The sequence below is a fragment of the Aedes albopictus genome, chromosome 2, assembly GCF_035046485.1.
Source record: "Aedes albopictus strain Foshan chromosome 2, AalbF5, whole genome shotgun sequence".
Classification (NCBI taxonomy): Eukaryota; Metazoa; Arthropoda; class Insecta; order Diptera; family Culicidae; genus Aedes; species Aedes albopictus.
Window position 1 is genome coordinate 40,368,158 of NC_085137.1, and position 14,698 is coordinate 40,382,855.

General features: G+C 36.8%; 1 protein-coding gene across 6 annotated transcripts in view; it reads left to right on the forward strand.

Moving 5' to 3' along the window:
• The window catches only part of LOC109621844 (P protein), a 284,696-nt gene that overhangs the window by 108,529 nt on the left and 161,469 nt on the right, over positions 1-14,698 (forward strand). Inside the window, exon 1 of one of the 6 annotated variants that reach the window (XM_029871102.2) lies at positions 8,664-9,326. The exons of the other annotated variants lie outside the window; for them this stretch is intronic. The gene's annotated coding sequence lies outside the window, so the exon portion shown is untranslated. Of the gene's footprint in view, positions 1-8,663; positions 9,327-14,698 lie in introns of those variants that run through there. 6 annotated transcript variants of the gene reach the window in all.

Consider the following 14,698-nt stretch of genomic DNA (forward strand, 5'->3'; position numbering starts at 1 on the left):
TATCTGTCAAAGGATGCAAATTCTTAGTGGAATTCAAAGGAACCGTACTTAACCCGATTTTCTTTTATTTACAGATATTCCCCTAACAAGCCCAGGTTAATCATCATCACTGCAAAACATTTAGATCGTAAGTTCTAATGCAATGAATGAAACGTGTTGTGTGTTTTGTTTGCTAGTTGGAATTTCGTGACGGTTCAGGTCATAGATAGGTGACAAGCCTAAATCGTCACATTATCCGCTCTTCATTATCCAATTAGTTAGCTCAGCTGCTGATGGTATGGTGGTATTTTCGTCATCAAAATCACTATTACAGACCAATGGACAGATGAAAGAACGAATGTGTGCTGATACACAAGCATACCGGCCGGCTACACTCTGATAACGGGTCATTTTGGTTTTGCCAATGTTTAATTTACAGCCAAAGTGGAAGAGAGCGTTGAATGTGGATCATACAGCGTGACGGTCTCGAGTGGATGCGGTTAATATTTTACATTTGGTACCTATAGTAAAACGTCAAATTTACACGAGTAAAACAAACTCGTTACTTTCGTGCAGCGCAATATGAAAATCACCAAGAGAAAAAGGGTTAATGAAAATGTAGTATCATCCTTTGTTGAAATGTTGTTGAAACATCTCCTAATAATTTGTCTATAGAACCCTTACGTTCGAACCTGCTTTTCAGAAAGCGACCAACTCAATTGCTTCCACGCTTGTACAGTACTTACTACTTAGCGTAGTATTCTGGGCCTGTCCATAATCTACATAGACCAGAGGTTCCCAACCTTTTGAGGTGGCGACCCCCTTTAAAAATTTTGAAAAATTCTGCGGCCCAATGTTTAGAAAAAATATAAATTGAATAAACGAATCCGAGTTATTTGGGTACAGTGGTGTAGCCAGAAATTTACTGTGGAGGATTTTTCGACGATCAATGATACTTTTTTATCTGACACACACATTTCGTAAGCAATGGTGCCATGTACATTCAATCTAAGTGTGCTTAGAAAAGCGGCGCAGCCGAAATTTATTTCTTTTTGCAAGCGTTTTAACTGAAAATTTGTATCGGTTCCAGCAAAATTCGTAATTCTCCTGGAAACTTATTCTGAAATATTCACAATGAAAGTTTGACGAACTACCATAGAATTCATGATTTTTTTCTTTTGAAGAATCGTGAAATTTACCAATTATTCTAGCCAATATTACCATAAATTTGTTCTGAAAACAAAACCGCTTATGAGTATAAAAATTACATTTTCTTATCAAGGCAGAAAAAAAAACTCCTTTTATAATTTCTGTAAAATTAAATCTTAACTAAAAATACTTTGAAATGGCACCAATCAAAAGCTCATCAATAGATTTTACATTTTAGATTTTCAAAATGTTTTTATTTTATAGAAACACTAACAAAAACTGTTTACATACGTGTACCAACTTTGAAACTCTGCATAATTAAATATGTAGATCTCTGTGATGGTTTCAACCCCCCCCCCCTAAGCGGGCCGCGGACCACCGGTTGCGTACCCGTGGTCTAGAGTTCTTCAATAAATTACATCATTGAGTCAGGAACGAGTTCTATTAAGTTTTAAGCCAAAACTTCTCTTGAAAGATCTTCTTCAAAGATGTATCAATTGGTAGCAATTTAAATAAGTGCACTCAAATCCCAGAATTTCAAAAAAAAAAAATCCTTCTGGCCCATGAAACCGTGTTTCTAAGGACTTGAAGTATGAATCCACTGATCGATTTCGTATCAACTGCATCCGAGGCCTAATCTGCATCAAAATATCCTATCTGGGTGGGAGAATCTTTCTTACTAGTATATTCAAGCTGTGTAACTTTTGATGAGACCGGCCCACTATTTACACCTTGTTTTCAAAAATGTTTAAGGTGCCGATTTTCTGAAAGTTTTCACTTAAAAAGTAAGGAAAATGCATTTGGTTACTAAAATTGATGAACCCCCGTTAGTTAGAGCCACAACAATTGTTGCAGACCCCTCGATTTTGGTCAAATGGTGGCTCATTTAAACTGTTATAACTCTAATACTTGTCCAAAAACCACTTCAAAACGATTTGTTGTTGAAAAGAGGAAAGATAGAGCTGCTTTTCACAGTTATAAAAAGTTGGGTCGGCCATATTGATTTTGGCTGCCATCTTGGATTTTATATCAAAACATTTTTTTCACCATGATGACAACCACCGATTTTTTAAATTTTTGCATCAATTGAAAGCTGAGACATTTATACATAACATATCAAAAAATTAGAGATGTCTTTTTTTCTATCAAAAGTTATCTGCAGTTTTGTAAATAAAGCCACGTTTTCTCCATACATTTCCATGCGCACCGGCAACGACATGCAACAGCATCCGAGTTTACGCGTGCATGTATACACAAAGGCAACTGCCGCGAAACATGGACAAATCGGAGGTTTCTTTCCGCTTTTGACTGTTTCTCAATGATGATTTTTTAGTGTTTTGAAAAGCTTAAACCTTCAGCTTTTCATTAGTGGGTTCAGATTTTAAATTCGTGTTCGTAAACACTGCGAAATAACGCTGCATTTATGAAAACGGTCGGCACCGAGCACAGTTCGCAAAATTGGCATGGTTTACAAAACGGCAGATAACTTTTAAAAGAAGAAAAAGACATCTCTAGTTTTTTTTATATGTTATGTATAAATGTCTCAGATTTCAATTGATGCAAAAATTTTGAAAATCGGTAGTTGCCATCATGGTGAAAAAAATGATTTGGTATAAAAATCCAAGATGGCGGCCAAAATCAATATGGCTGACCCAACTTTTTAATATTCTAAATAGTACCCAAGCAACACACATGTTGTATAAAAGTTACGGCAGCGCAAGTTTTGGTTGTATAGAAGTTAATTTTACGTCATTTAAACACAATGTTGAAATTACGTCAAATAAACTTCTATACAACCAAAACTTGCGCTGTCGTAGCTTTATTATAACATGTGTGTTGCTTGGGTAGCTCTATCTTTCCTCGTTTCAACAACAATTCGTTTTGAGGTGGTTTTTGTAGAAATTTTCGAGTTATAACGGATTAAATGAGCCAACATTTGACCAAAATCGGGGGGTCTGCAAAAATGGTTGTGGCTCTAACTAACGGGGGGTTCATCAATCTGAGTAACCAAATGCATTTTCCTTATTTTTTTAGCGAGGACTTTCAGAAAATCGGCAATTCAAACGTTTTTGAAGACAAGGTGTAAATATTGGGCCGGTCTCAGCGAGAATTTCCCAAATAAAAAGTTAAGAATTTCACTTTTTGAGAAAAACACGTAGTCGTAGACACAATACTTTCCTTGCGAGGTTAAGATGGGATAGTACCCAAATGAATGAATTCATTAATGAAATTCATCCTTTGATAGAATTTCAGGAATCACTAAAAGAATTCTCCAACAAATCCCTTACAAATTTCGGTAGGAAGTATCCTTCAAAATGACCTGGATGACTTCCCAAATTGATTTGTCTTTATTTAAGAGACTTTCAGCCCTTGGTTGGTTCGTTTCTTTACCTTCCCAAAAAAATCTCTCTAGGTATTCTCCTACGAAATACTAAAATCGGTAATATACCTAGAGAATTCACCAAAACTCTTGGATGAATTTCGGAACAAATCTTAAGAAAAATTCTGAATATTACTAAAGAAATTTTCCAAAGAATCTTTAACAAAATTCCAATGGAATTTCTTGTATAAATGTGTCAATGAATGGCTGAAAGTATTTATTCTGGATGAATCATTCAAGGAATTCCACAACGAATTACCCAAAGATGATTTCTCCACGAATTCCAGGAGAAATTCTTGTATAAGTACCTGCAGGAATTTGCTAATGGCACCCTTAGATGAATTTCTAAAGAAATCTCTGGAAGAATTCCATGATTTTCTGAAAGGGTTTACAAAACAATGCCTGGAGGAAATTCCCGAAAGAATTCTTTGAAGAAATTTCCCCATGAGAATAAAAAAACAAGATGAGTACATAAAATAACGTCTGCAAGAATCTATAATAAATTCCTGCAGTAGTTTTCCAAGAATTCCTGAAATAATTCATCAAAGAAACTCGTGAACTAATTTGGTAGAAAAAAAAGTCCTGCCCAAATGGTACGAAACCCTACCTTGGGAAATTTCCGAAAGGAATTCCGTTACGAAGCCTTTAAGCAACTTTAGAAAAATAATATTGACGAATTCCTTGAAAAGTAAAAAAAGGAATCCTAATAGCAATTCCTCAATACAAAGTTGGAGAATTTCCCTTAAGAATGCCTTAAATAATCGTCCTGGAGAAAATCTCAATATTTCTGGAGGAATTCCCGGAATAATGTTTAGTGTTTAGGATGAATGCATGGAGGAATTTCATAAAGAAGCCTTGATGATCATGAAGTTCCTGCAAGAACCGGTAGAGGTATTCTAAAGGGCCCATATAGCCGAGGCGGTAAACGCACGGCTATTCAGCATGACCATGCTGAGAGTGACGGGTTCGATTCCCGATCGGTCCAGGATCTTTTCGTAAAGGAAATTTCCTTGACTTCCTTGGGCATAGAGTATCTTCGTGCCTGCCACACGATTTGCGCATGCAAAATGGTCATTGGCAGAGGAAGCTCTCAGTTAATAACTGTGGAAGTGCTCATAGAACACTAAGCTGAGAAGCAGGCTTTGTCCCAATGAGGACGTTACGCCAACAAAAGAGAGAGAGAGATTCTAATGGAATCCACAGAGAAGAAATTTCTGAAATTTCTTAAAAATCTCAGAATGATATTCCGGAATCACTAAAATCATTCCTGGGGGTACCGTAGATATCTGAAGGAGGAATTGCTGGAAGAGCCACAGGGGGTGTTATTTAAGAAATTCTTTGAGGAACATCAAGAGGAGTTTCTGCAGAAATTTCATGACGAAATCCCTGGAAGAACAGCCGAAGAAATTTTTAGAAAAATTCCAGGAAGATTGCCCGGAAGGATCACAACAAGAAAGTCAGGAGAAAGCTCTAGAGGAATCCTTAGAAGAATTTCTGATGAACCACAGTAAAAATTTCTGGAGGAAACCTAGCAAGAATAGCTGGAAGAATGAGGAATCCCAGCTGGAATTTCTGGAGAAATGCCACAATAAGCTTCTGGAAGAATCCCATGATAAATAACTGGAGGAAGCCCTGGATAAAATCTCTGAAACTTCTATAAGAATGTCCGGAATATTGCCATGCATTATCCCAGCAAAAAATCCTCAAAAATCCCACGAGAAATCTCTGGCGATATCCCTAGATGAACTCCTGAAGGTATTGCAGTAAGAATTTCAGGAAAAGTACTAGGAGGAATTGCTCGTTGAATCCCAGCTGAAATTTCTGGATAAAATCTGAAGATATTCCCGGAGAAGTCACTGGAGCAACTTCTGGAATAATTCATGGATTATTGTCTTGAATGGTCCCACCAAAAGTTCTTGAAGAAATTTCTGGAGGAATTCCTAGAACTCCGGGAGATTTCATAGAAAGTATTTCTAGAGAAATCCTAATAGGAATTGATGGAAGAATCTCTACAGGTATTATTAGAGAAACCTCACCAAGCATGCCGGGGGATCACAAGCGTAATTCTTTGAATAAATACCTGCAGGAATATTTACACAGGATAACCACAGGAGACTTTTCTGAAAGAATCTCAGGATAATTTTCTGAAAGTATTGCAGCAAGAAAGTATGCCAGGAAAAATCTATAGAAATATTCCCGAAAGTACCACAGTTAGAATTTTTGGACAAGTCCAAATAGCAATTGTTTGAGGAATCCCAGCTGGAATTCATGGAGGAAGGCCAACAGGAGTTCCTGGAGAAATCCCAAGAGAAATTCCTGAAAGAACACTTGAATAAAACCTGCCATCCTGCTAAGAAGAAAACAGCATAGTATAGAGAATTGATTTTTACAGAGCATTGAAATGTGAAATTCAAAAACCTTGCGTTGTAACAGCTATTTCGAAACAATTAAAAGTTTAATTTATTTTGTAATATCTTTCGATCATCTGAACACAGTTTTAGCGTCAGATTGATGAAAATCGTGTTATTTTGCACAACTCTTTAAAAAAAATATGAAGAAACGTAATGTTTTTAAAGGCGAAAAATACAGTCGAATAAAAATTATTCTCAACGTAATTTTTAAATAGGGTAATTCGCTGATTGTTGAACACTACCCAAATGTTGAACAGTTTCTGAAAATTTTATTATAAATCTTACTTAAGTAATTTTCGCCCAACGTAAACATATGATGTAGACGCATATACATGTGTGTCACGATATTGCTCCAATTAAGTTCCAAAATCTACATATTTTACGTCAACAATATTGGTTAAAAATTTTGTACCGCTGATGACACGAAAACTGCACAATTCTTAAGAATTATTTTAAGAAATTGCTGTTACGAAATAAGCTTTGCGGGCAAATAGACCACAAATATCAAATACAAGAACTGGAAGGATGTCCTTAACAGTTTAACATTGTTTAAAATCACATTTTTATTGTAATTTAATTATTTTTCTTATCACACTATCATTATGCATCCATGATCCAATTGTTGAACATTGGCATAACCTACGATGTTAGCATTTCTGCCAGATTTCTTTTCACTTCACCTAACCGTGCATTTCATGGGGTGTCAAGGGCGTTCCACGGATGTTCCAGGGGTATTCCAGCGGGCTTCAGGAAGGTTCCAGTGGTTTTCAATGGGTTTCAAGGGCGTTCCAGAGGTTTTCAAGAGGGATTCAGAGTGTTAAAGGGGTCCCAGGAGTATTTCAAGGCGTTCCCGGAGGTTCAGGAGCAACCCACGGGTTTTCAAGAGATTTCATGGTCGTTCAATAATTGTTCTTGGGGATTGAATGGGTCCCATGGGTTTCCAGGAGTGTTTCAGGGGCTTTTAAAGGTGTACTTTTCTTCTGTCGTTTTCGCTTCTAATCAAATCCTTTTAGCCATTTTTACATCTAGTCGTGTTTAAAACGATTTCAGTCCACTAGAGCTCTCTTCAAATGAGCGATCCCTTGTCATTTAAATTAATTGTCACTAGCTGGGACCAGCTGGGCACAAAACACGAAAAACCCGGAAAAAAAACTTCGCCAGAGGGAAAAAAATAACGGATGTTGGGTCAAATTTTATCAAATGTCGGACCCCTGTTGGACCCACATCGGATAACTGTTGGATCTATTTTGGGTTTGGTGCCCCAAATAAAAACAGGTGAATGATAGGTTTATGTCGGGTTATACGTCATCAATTACGAACAAAGCTTCAACCGTTCAACAATTAGCGAGAACCGTCCAACATTAGGATGAGCTAGCTTAAGGAAGCGTTCAACATTTGGGTTACAGACTTCCCATACAAATGTTCCATTTTCTCTTAGAAAATGAAATTTAAGGGAATACAAATTCAATGGGCAGTATAAGGAATAAGTAGATCTAGACGTTCAGTGGATATTTTTCAACTAAAGTAGATTTATGCACGGAAAACAAACGAAAACCAAAATGCCAGTACTAACCGTTCAACAATTGGCGAATTACCCTATTTGATGTTGGCGTTTCTGTTTTTGTTATATGGAATGAGATGTATATATTGAGCAAGTACCTATTATTAAAAATAGAAAAAAAAAATCGATTGCAAACCGCCAGCCTTGTGTGAAAAGTAGAAAAATCCGCTCTACTATATAGGGTATTGGTTCCCTTATTGAGCATGTGGCTCCCATTCACATTCTTTGAAAAACGAAGGATTGAAGCACTGTTTGTATTGTTTCTTATTTTTGTATTTATTGTTAGAAGTGAGCACTCATGAAAACAAAAAAAAACGGAATCAATCGGTGCCGTAATCGCTTGTTTTTGAAAAGGATGAATATGAGAGCCTGAGATTACTGAATGCAGACATACCCGAAATGTTTTCCCTTCGCGTAGTTCAAACTCAGGGCATATACCTATACACATTTTTTTTTTATTTTCATTAACGAGATTTTCAGCCTGCTGCTAGTTCATCTCGCGACCCACGAATTTATTTCCCTTCTGAAGGGAGAATTCACATTTTGTAAGCTTGGCAGGAGTGCGATTCGATCCCAGGACCTCAGCGTAATAGTCGCGTGTCTTAACCATCACAGCAATTCTGCTGATCATTTACCTTGTTTAAATTTTTTGCAAACTATTGCTGATCAATGCTCGTGTTAGTTATTGTTTACATATGGGCAACACAAAATAGATTTACTAGAAATTAAAAAAAAACATCTCTTCTAATTAAAACATATTGCAAAAATCTGGAAACCCTGCCAATCCTTAGTGGAATTGACCAATCCAAATCAGAAGGAACGCATAGGTACCGTTCCGATCACTTGCTGTCAGTGATCGGGCCACTAGAGATACAATCGATCTCAAGCCCCTGTAACGTCCCTTCCGAAACAAACTGGTAGCAAACCACCCAACCAACCAGCCAGCCAGTCGCAAAACAGCCAATTCCGCGTGCACTCTCCTACAACAACACGACGTCGACTCGTTATGCTACCCGTCGACCCGGCACGGCGCAACGCCGGTCCGCTGTTGCTCGCGACGCCCACCGTGCTTGTATTGGTCACAAGCTAATCGGCCGGTTACAACCCGTGAGTGTCGTCCAGAACTCCGGCGTCGCCGTCGTCCGTCGATCGATGGGTGCGCGCGCTGCGCACCCAGTTCCCAGCTGTTGCGCGGTTCAGTTCGTTCGCTGACCGAGGAGAGCTCAACACGCGACGAGGAGGATTTGCTCCGCGCGCCAGCAAGAGAACGCGCGCGCGCACGACCACCGACCGACCTACGGCGGCTACGACGAACGAGGACGTGATAATTTCGCGTACGTGCTTTGGAAACCAGATCTTGGCCAATTGATTTCACCGTTTTGTGTTTTTTTTTGTTATTCTGCGGCCCGGTCGGTCCCGAGGGCCCTCCTCCAGTCCAGAGTACCTAGTGTGGTGGTCCAGGCGCGGCAGCAGCAGTAACCGCCAGACTCTGAATGCCAAGCCCGACTGTGAACCGCGTCCTCCGCCGCCGGTAGGATTCGAAAGTGTCGCCCCGGCGCTCGGCGTGAACTGCATCGATCCAGATATATCATCGTCCTAGTGTATACTTTTGTTCATGGATGCAAAATTGGTTTGTCGTGCACCTTTGTGAAGTTGGAAGTTAAAGTTGAAGTAGCTGTTTGCCATCGCCGCCAAGCCTAGTAGAAGAGTTATCCGTTGTTTCTAGTGCTAGCCTTGTTTTCAGTTTATCACATTTCTGCACATCTGTAGTGGCCAGCCCGAAGAGCAACTCCACTAAGTCGAGATCTGCTGTATACGGAGGCATTCCTGCTCGCGCGTAGTGATGGTTCGAATCTTTGTGTTACACGGTGTTACAATCTGATAAAAAAAAACTTCTTTTGTGAGCTCTATTGCAGGTTGTAGATCTAGTCAAGAACTATTGATAAACATGTTTGAAAATTTCATTACATTACCAACACTTTTAGACAACATGTGGAAAGGGTAATATATAAATGAATTTCTGTCTGTCTGTCTGTCTGTCTGTCCGATCCTTATCCATTTGGAAACTACAGAACCGATCGACGTGAAATTTTGTATGCAGGAGGGCATGGGGCCGAGGAAGGTTCTTAGCTTGGTGTGAGACCTCTCCGCTCTCTGGAACGGGGGACTCCCATACAGATGACTTTGCGGGGACGTCCCTAGGGAGCTGTATGTCAAAAAACAGTATGCAGGCAGTACGACGTTTGCCGGGATAGCTAGTTTATTTATAAAAACTTATCCCATTATCAGATAGAGGGAAGTCTTATCTATCTGTTACTAATAAGAGATTCCATGAATAATTGGAAACACGCGCAGGAGGAACGCCCTATTCACATGGTAGTCTAGAGATATTGTACAAAAACACACTTGTTCAAACTGTTGTGTCTACTTATGTGAACAACTCAATCATTTTTCTACCGATTTCCAGTGTTTTTCATGTTTTTCAAATCAAAAGATAAATAGTCCTACAACAAACTTTAAAGAAACGACGAAAGTGTCAAACCGTTTTTAAATAACTTGCATCACGAGCAACGATGCTCGATTTAAGATATTTGACGTTTTTGGGAAAACATTTATTTGAGTAGAGACATTTTGAAGACTTGAGACACACGAGATGAACATTATCAACTTTCAAATGATTTTGTGTTTTTTGGTAAGCTTTTGGGAATCAATAATAAGTAAGAATTCCGGACAATAATGTTGGTGAAAACTCTAACAACTTGCTGTTAACCCTTAAGAAGCATTTACAAAAAATTGTCCAAGATCTTATTGACCTTTCTCAAACATTGGCCCAAAGTTCGAGAGAAAAATGTACTCATGGAATGGAGCAATCCAGGTAATTTCTTATACAGAAGACTTTGTAAAAATCAGAGGAAGAAAGAATCTATATAAACTAAAATGGAATGGTGTTTGTATGTAACGGATAGGCACGGGAACGGGTCAACAGATATATTTAATTCTTTCACTGTTGCATTCGCGCAAGGCTTTTTTTTGTTCGTACAAAAAACAATTGAAATAAATGTCCGAGAAGGCACTGGAAAACTGGAAATTCTGAAATTCTGTTTTGAACGGTTCTTTTCTATGGAGCTGGATGTTAAAAAACACAGTATGCAGGCAGTACGACGTATGCCAGGACAGCTAGTTTAGAATATAATTCCAGAAGCATTAACCTTCTTTTGCATCATGTTGGCAGCAGCTCGCTGACGTAGTGTACAGTTTGGGTCAAAAATGACCCTAATGCCAAAGGAGGGTTAACCGGCATATTTCAGACAAAGTTTTCATATGTAAGATTTTTTTTTTAATTTTACAAGAATGTTCAAAGATGCTTAAAGAACGTTTGGCAATATACTTGAAAATTTCTTCAATTATTTGTTCTAGTTTATAGTTTCTTAAAAGATAAAAAAAAAATCTTATTTTTCTTTTCGCAATTTTGTTGGATTTTTTATTTAAATGGCCTTAAAAAATCAATTGTTGAAAAATCGATATGGTAAATCTCCGATTGTCGTGCTACTTGGTAGATTTGTAGTTCTTCGAAAATAATTAGAACGATATTTATTTTATTTTGTCATCAGGGAAATCAATTTCAAGATAGGCTGGTCCATAAGATCGAAGTTTTTCAAAACTCAAAATATTCTTAATATCATAATTTTTGTATCAGTAAATATTTACACATTGTTCGAATCGTTTTGGCCTTTTTGGCCAACCTATTATATGCACATCATTGGTACAAATTTAAGCCCGATTGGATAATCTTTGCCGAAGCTAGAACCGTTTTCGTAAAACACTATTTGTCAGACAGCTTATTTTTGAACAATCATATCTCAGAAACCTGTGAACCGAATTGAATGAAACTTTGAACGTTTATCAACAATATATTAGTGCTTCACAAGTTATTAAAACATGGGTACTTTTTAATCATTTGAAAAAGTTATCATGGATTGACACTTTTTGGATTTTTCTCAAAAAATGTAATTTTTTTACATCAATGTCAAACAGTTTTAGTTTTGATATCCAAAGAAATTTTACTTCTGTTCTCAAGATACTTCTATTTGGATTGAAGGAAGAACACATTTATTTGTGGTATTGTAAATTTGGCTTACTTTCTTCTATATGGGTGAAAATGTCAAACCGGTATAACTTTATTCGTCAAGAGAAAATATTACATTTTATAATGTCGCATCAAGTATCAATATATTGTTGATAAACGTTCAAAATTTCATTTGATTCGGTTCGCTGGTTTCGGAAATATGACAGGTTCTAGCTTCGCGAAAGATTAACCAATCGAGCCTGAATTTGTACCGGTTATGTACCTATAATAGGTTGACAAACAGTCAAAATTTGAGAATTTTTTATGCACTCTTAGAAAAGTTACAGCATGTTGAATATTTTTGAGAAAGAAAAAAAGTTGCGTGTCCCAAACATGTTGGCCATCCCCTGTATAATTTTCATCTGGCTTTAGCGTTATTGTAGATTTCACAATTTTTGAAAATAAATTTAGAATAAATAAACTTATTTTTCTACAGGCGTCTCCGATAGTAGATGTATAGTTGGCCGAGAGAGGGGGTCCGTCAGGGCCACAGGACCCTACAACATTTCCCACGCTGGATCCCACAAAAATTCGCTTTGCGAGAAAAAAATAAACGAAAAAGAAAACAGTGCAAGGAAAATCTTTCTGTATTTTTCCTTCGCGATGATATCGATTTCATTTTATCATAGGAAATTAACTTTCTTCTCTATTGGGAATATATTATATTTATATATTTGAATACAAGCTTGTAAATTGTAAATGTAAAAAAAGTTGAAAACTTTTTAAAACTTGGCAAAATATTTTTGACATTTAAATTGTTGAGTTCTGTGTTTTGTATTTCATACTGAAATATAATCCTTCGCTCGAATACTGGAAAAAATTCTGAAAGAATTCATCCGAACGTCAGTATGCCCCCGAATTTTTTGAACTTATGTCCAAGCGTTTAATCTGAGTTAGTGAAGAATTAAAACAAATGCTAGCGAAATGAAGATACTGAATTCTACTTGATTTTCTAGAGAAAGTCTTGCAAGAATTTGAGGCGAAATCTTATGAAAAACTTCGGTCTGATTTTCTATAGAGAAAGCTGCGCGAGTTTTTGAGATATTTTCTGAATTAAACATGTGATTTATGGTAGAATTACTTGAAAAATTCATAGATTAGCTGAAAAAATTTCATAAGAAAAACTTGATTAGCACTCTCTGTAGATCCAGAGAGATTTTAAAAAGCTTTGCTAAAAACATTCTTGTGATAATCGGATATGAATTCGTTCCGTTAATTTTGTAAAAAAAAATCTTACAGGTGAATAAATCTGAAATGAAAGCAGGTATTCGATTGCACTTTTTCCAAGTATTCATATAATACCAGAGCAGCACCACAAAGGTCTGAGAGTGCAGGCTGACAGGTTGTTGCTGTATTATATTTGTACATATTCAGAATAGTACTTTTTATTGTGTTATATTGATATCCATTACTTGACTAGTTCTACAGATTTGTTTGAAATATCTTTCGAACATTCACTATGATTTACACATTTTTTTCCAGAATATAAACAAGAAATTGAACGTGTCCGTGTCTTTTTAAAAAAGAAACAAAAAAAAAAAGAAAAAAGAAAAGTATTTCTCAAATGAGGCAAACAATAGAAACAGGTCTTTATCTTCCTGAAAGCAAAAATTAAGCGAAAAACGCGTTGCGGTTTCAGGATAAACTAGGCACAATAAGTGTTTCAAAATCAAGCTGTTCAGATTGTGCTGTTTAAGATCATTCAAACTTCAATTCCAGAGCTCTTTCTTAAGGTTTGCAATGATAACTTGAAAAATCTTGAGCATTAAATTGTAATCTCTCAGCGATTCCATGAAAATATATGTAGAATCAAAAATAAAAGTACTCCGATATTGCTCAAATTCGGTAGGAATGATCGTAAGGGTCTGTCCAATTATAACGTAGCATTTTCTGGCCCATTTTCAACACCCCCTTCCTCCTCGTAGCCTATTTTACTACCTAATACATGGCTCGTAGCAATTTCAGAGACTCTCCAATTCCCCTAAAATGCTACGTGATTTATGGACGATCCCTTTCCGAAAATAATTAGACCCGTATTTTTTGTTTCGCCATGAGGGAGGCCATTTTGGAAAAAAGGTTAGTAAAAAAAGATTTTTTTTTTTTTTTGAACCGACATAACTATTGAACCAATTGACCGATTTTCAATCATTTTTTACTAATGAAAAGATTACTAATTCTACATTTAAGAAAAAAAATATTGCGAAACAAAATAAGTTAACTTGAATATGCACGAACGGTCAAAATATCAGTTTTTTGATGATTTTTACAATGTTGGACCACAACGAATATACTTTTTTTATATTTTTAATGAAAGCTTTAACTATTTCTACATGACATTTCAAAAAATTAGTTATTTATTTCGATATACAACTTGAACATTTTTGAACCGTTTTATTGATTTATTTTTTTTGAAAATTTCAAGTTTTGTGCTCATATACGTATGGAATGACCATGCGTCTCCATCACTTTAAAAATGTCGTTTATTTTTTTCACATACATACAGCTATGGTTGAACTTCAGTTAGAAAAAAAAAATGCTGCAAAATGATAATCCTCCTAGAATTGCATCCGGCTTTCCTTCAGAAGTTTCTGAATTCCTCCATAATTTCCTTCTGATTTTCCTCTGGAATTTTTCCCCAGATTCCTCCTAGAGTTTTTTTTTTCCTAGGATTCATTCAGGAGCTCCTTGTTGAATTCCTCCAGGATTGCCTTCAGAGATTGATCTATGAGTTCATTACAATATTTCTCCAGAGGTTGCTTCAAGAGACCCCAAGAGTTCCTGCTGAAATTACTCCAGGAGTTTCTTCTGGTGTTCCTCCAGGAAAAACTTGTAATTAGAAGGCACGAAATGTTGCTAATTGACAAATTGAGAGATAAAATTTGTGAAAAAATCGCGTTCTGGTGGGAGTTTCAGTCATACCAGCAATTCTGGTAAAATGCCAGTAGAGGGCAATATGTGTCATTGCTCTGCCAGGAATAAAATCTGGGAATCCACAAGAAGTCTGTTCTTGGATACGTCTTGACGATTTCGTTTTTTAAGAATTCCTTCAACACTTCCTTCTGGTAAACTTTAAAAGCTTCTTCTGTGATTTT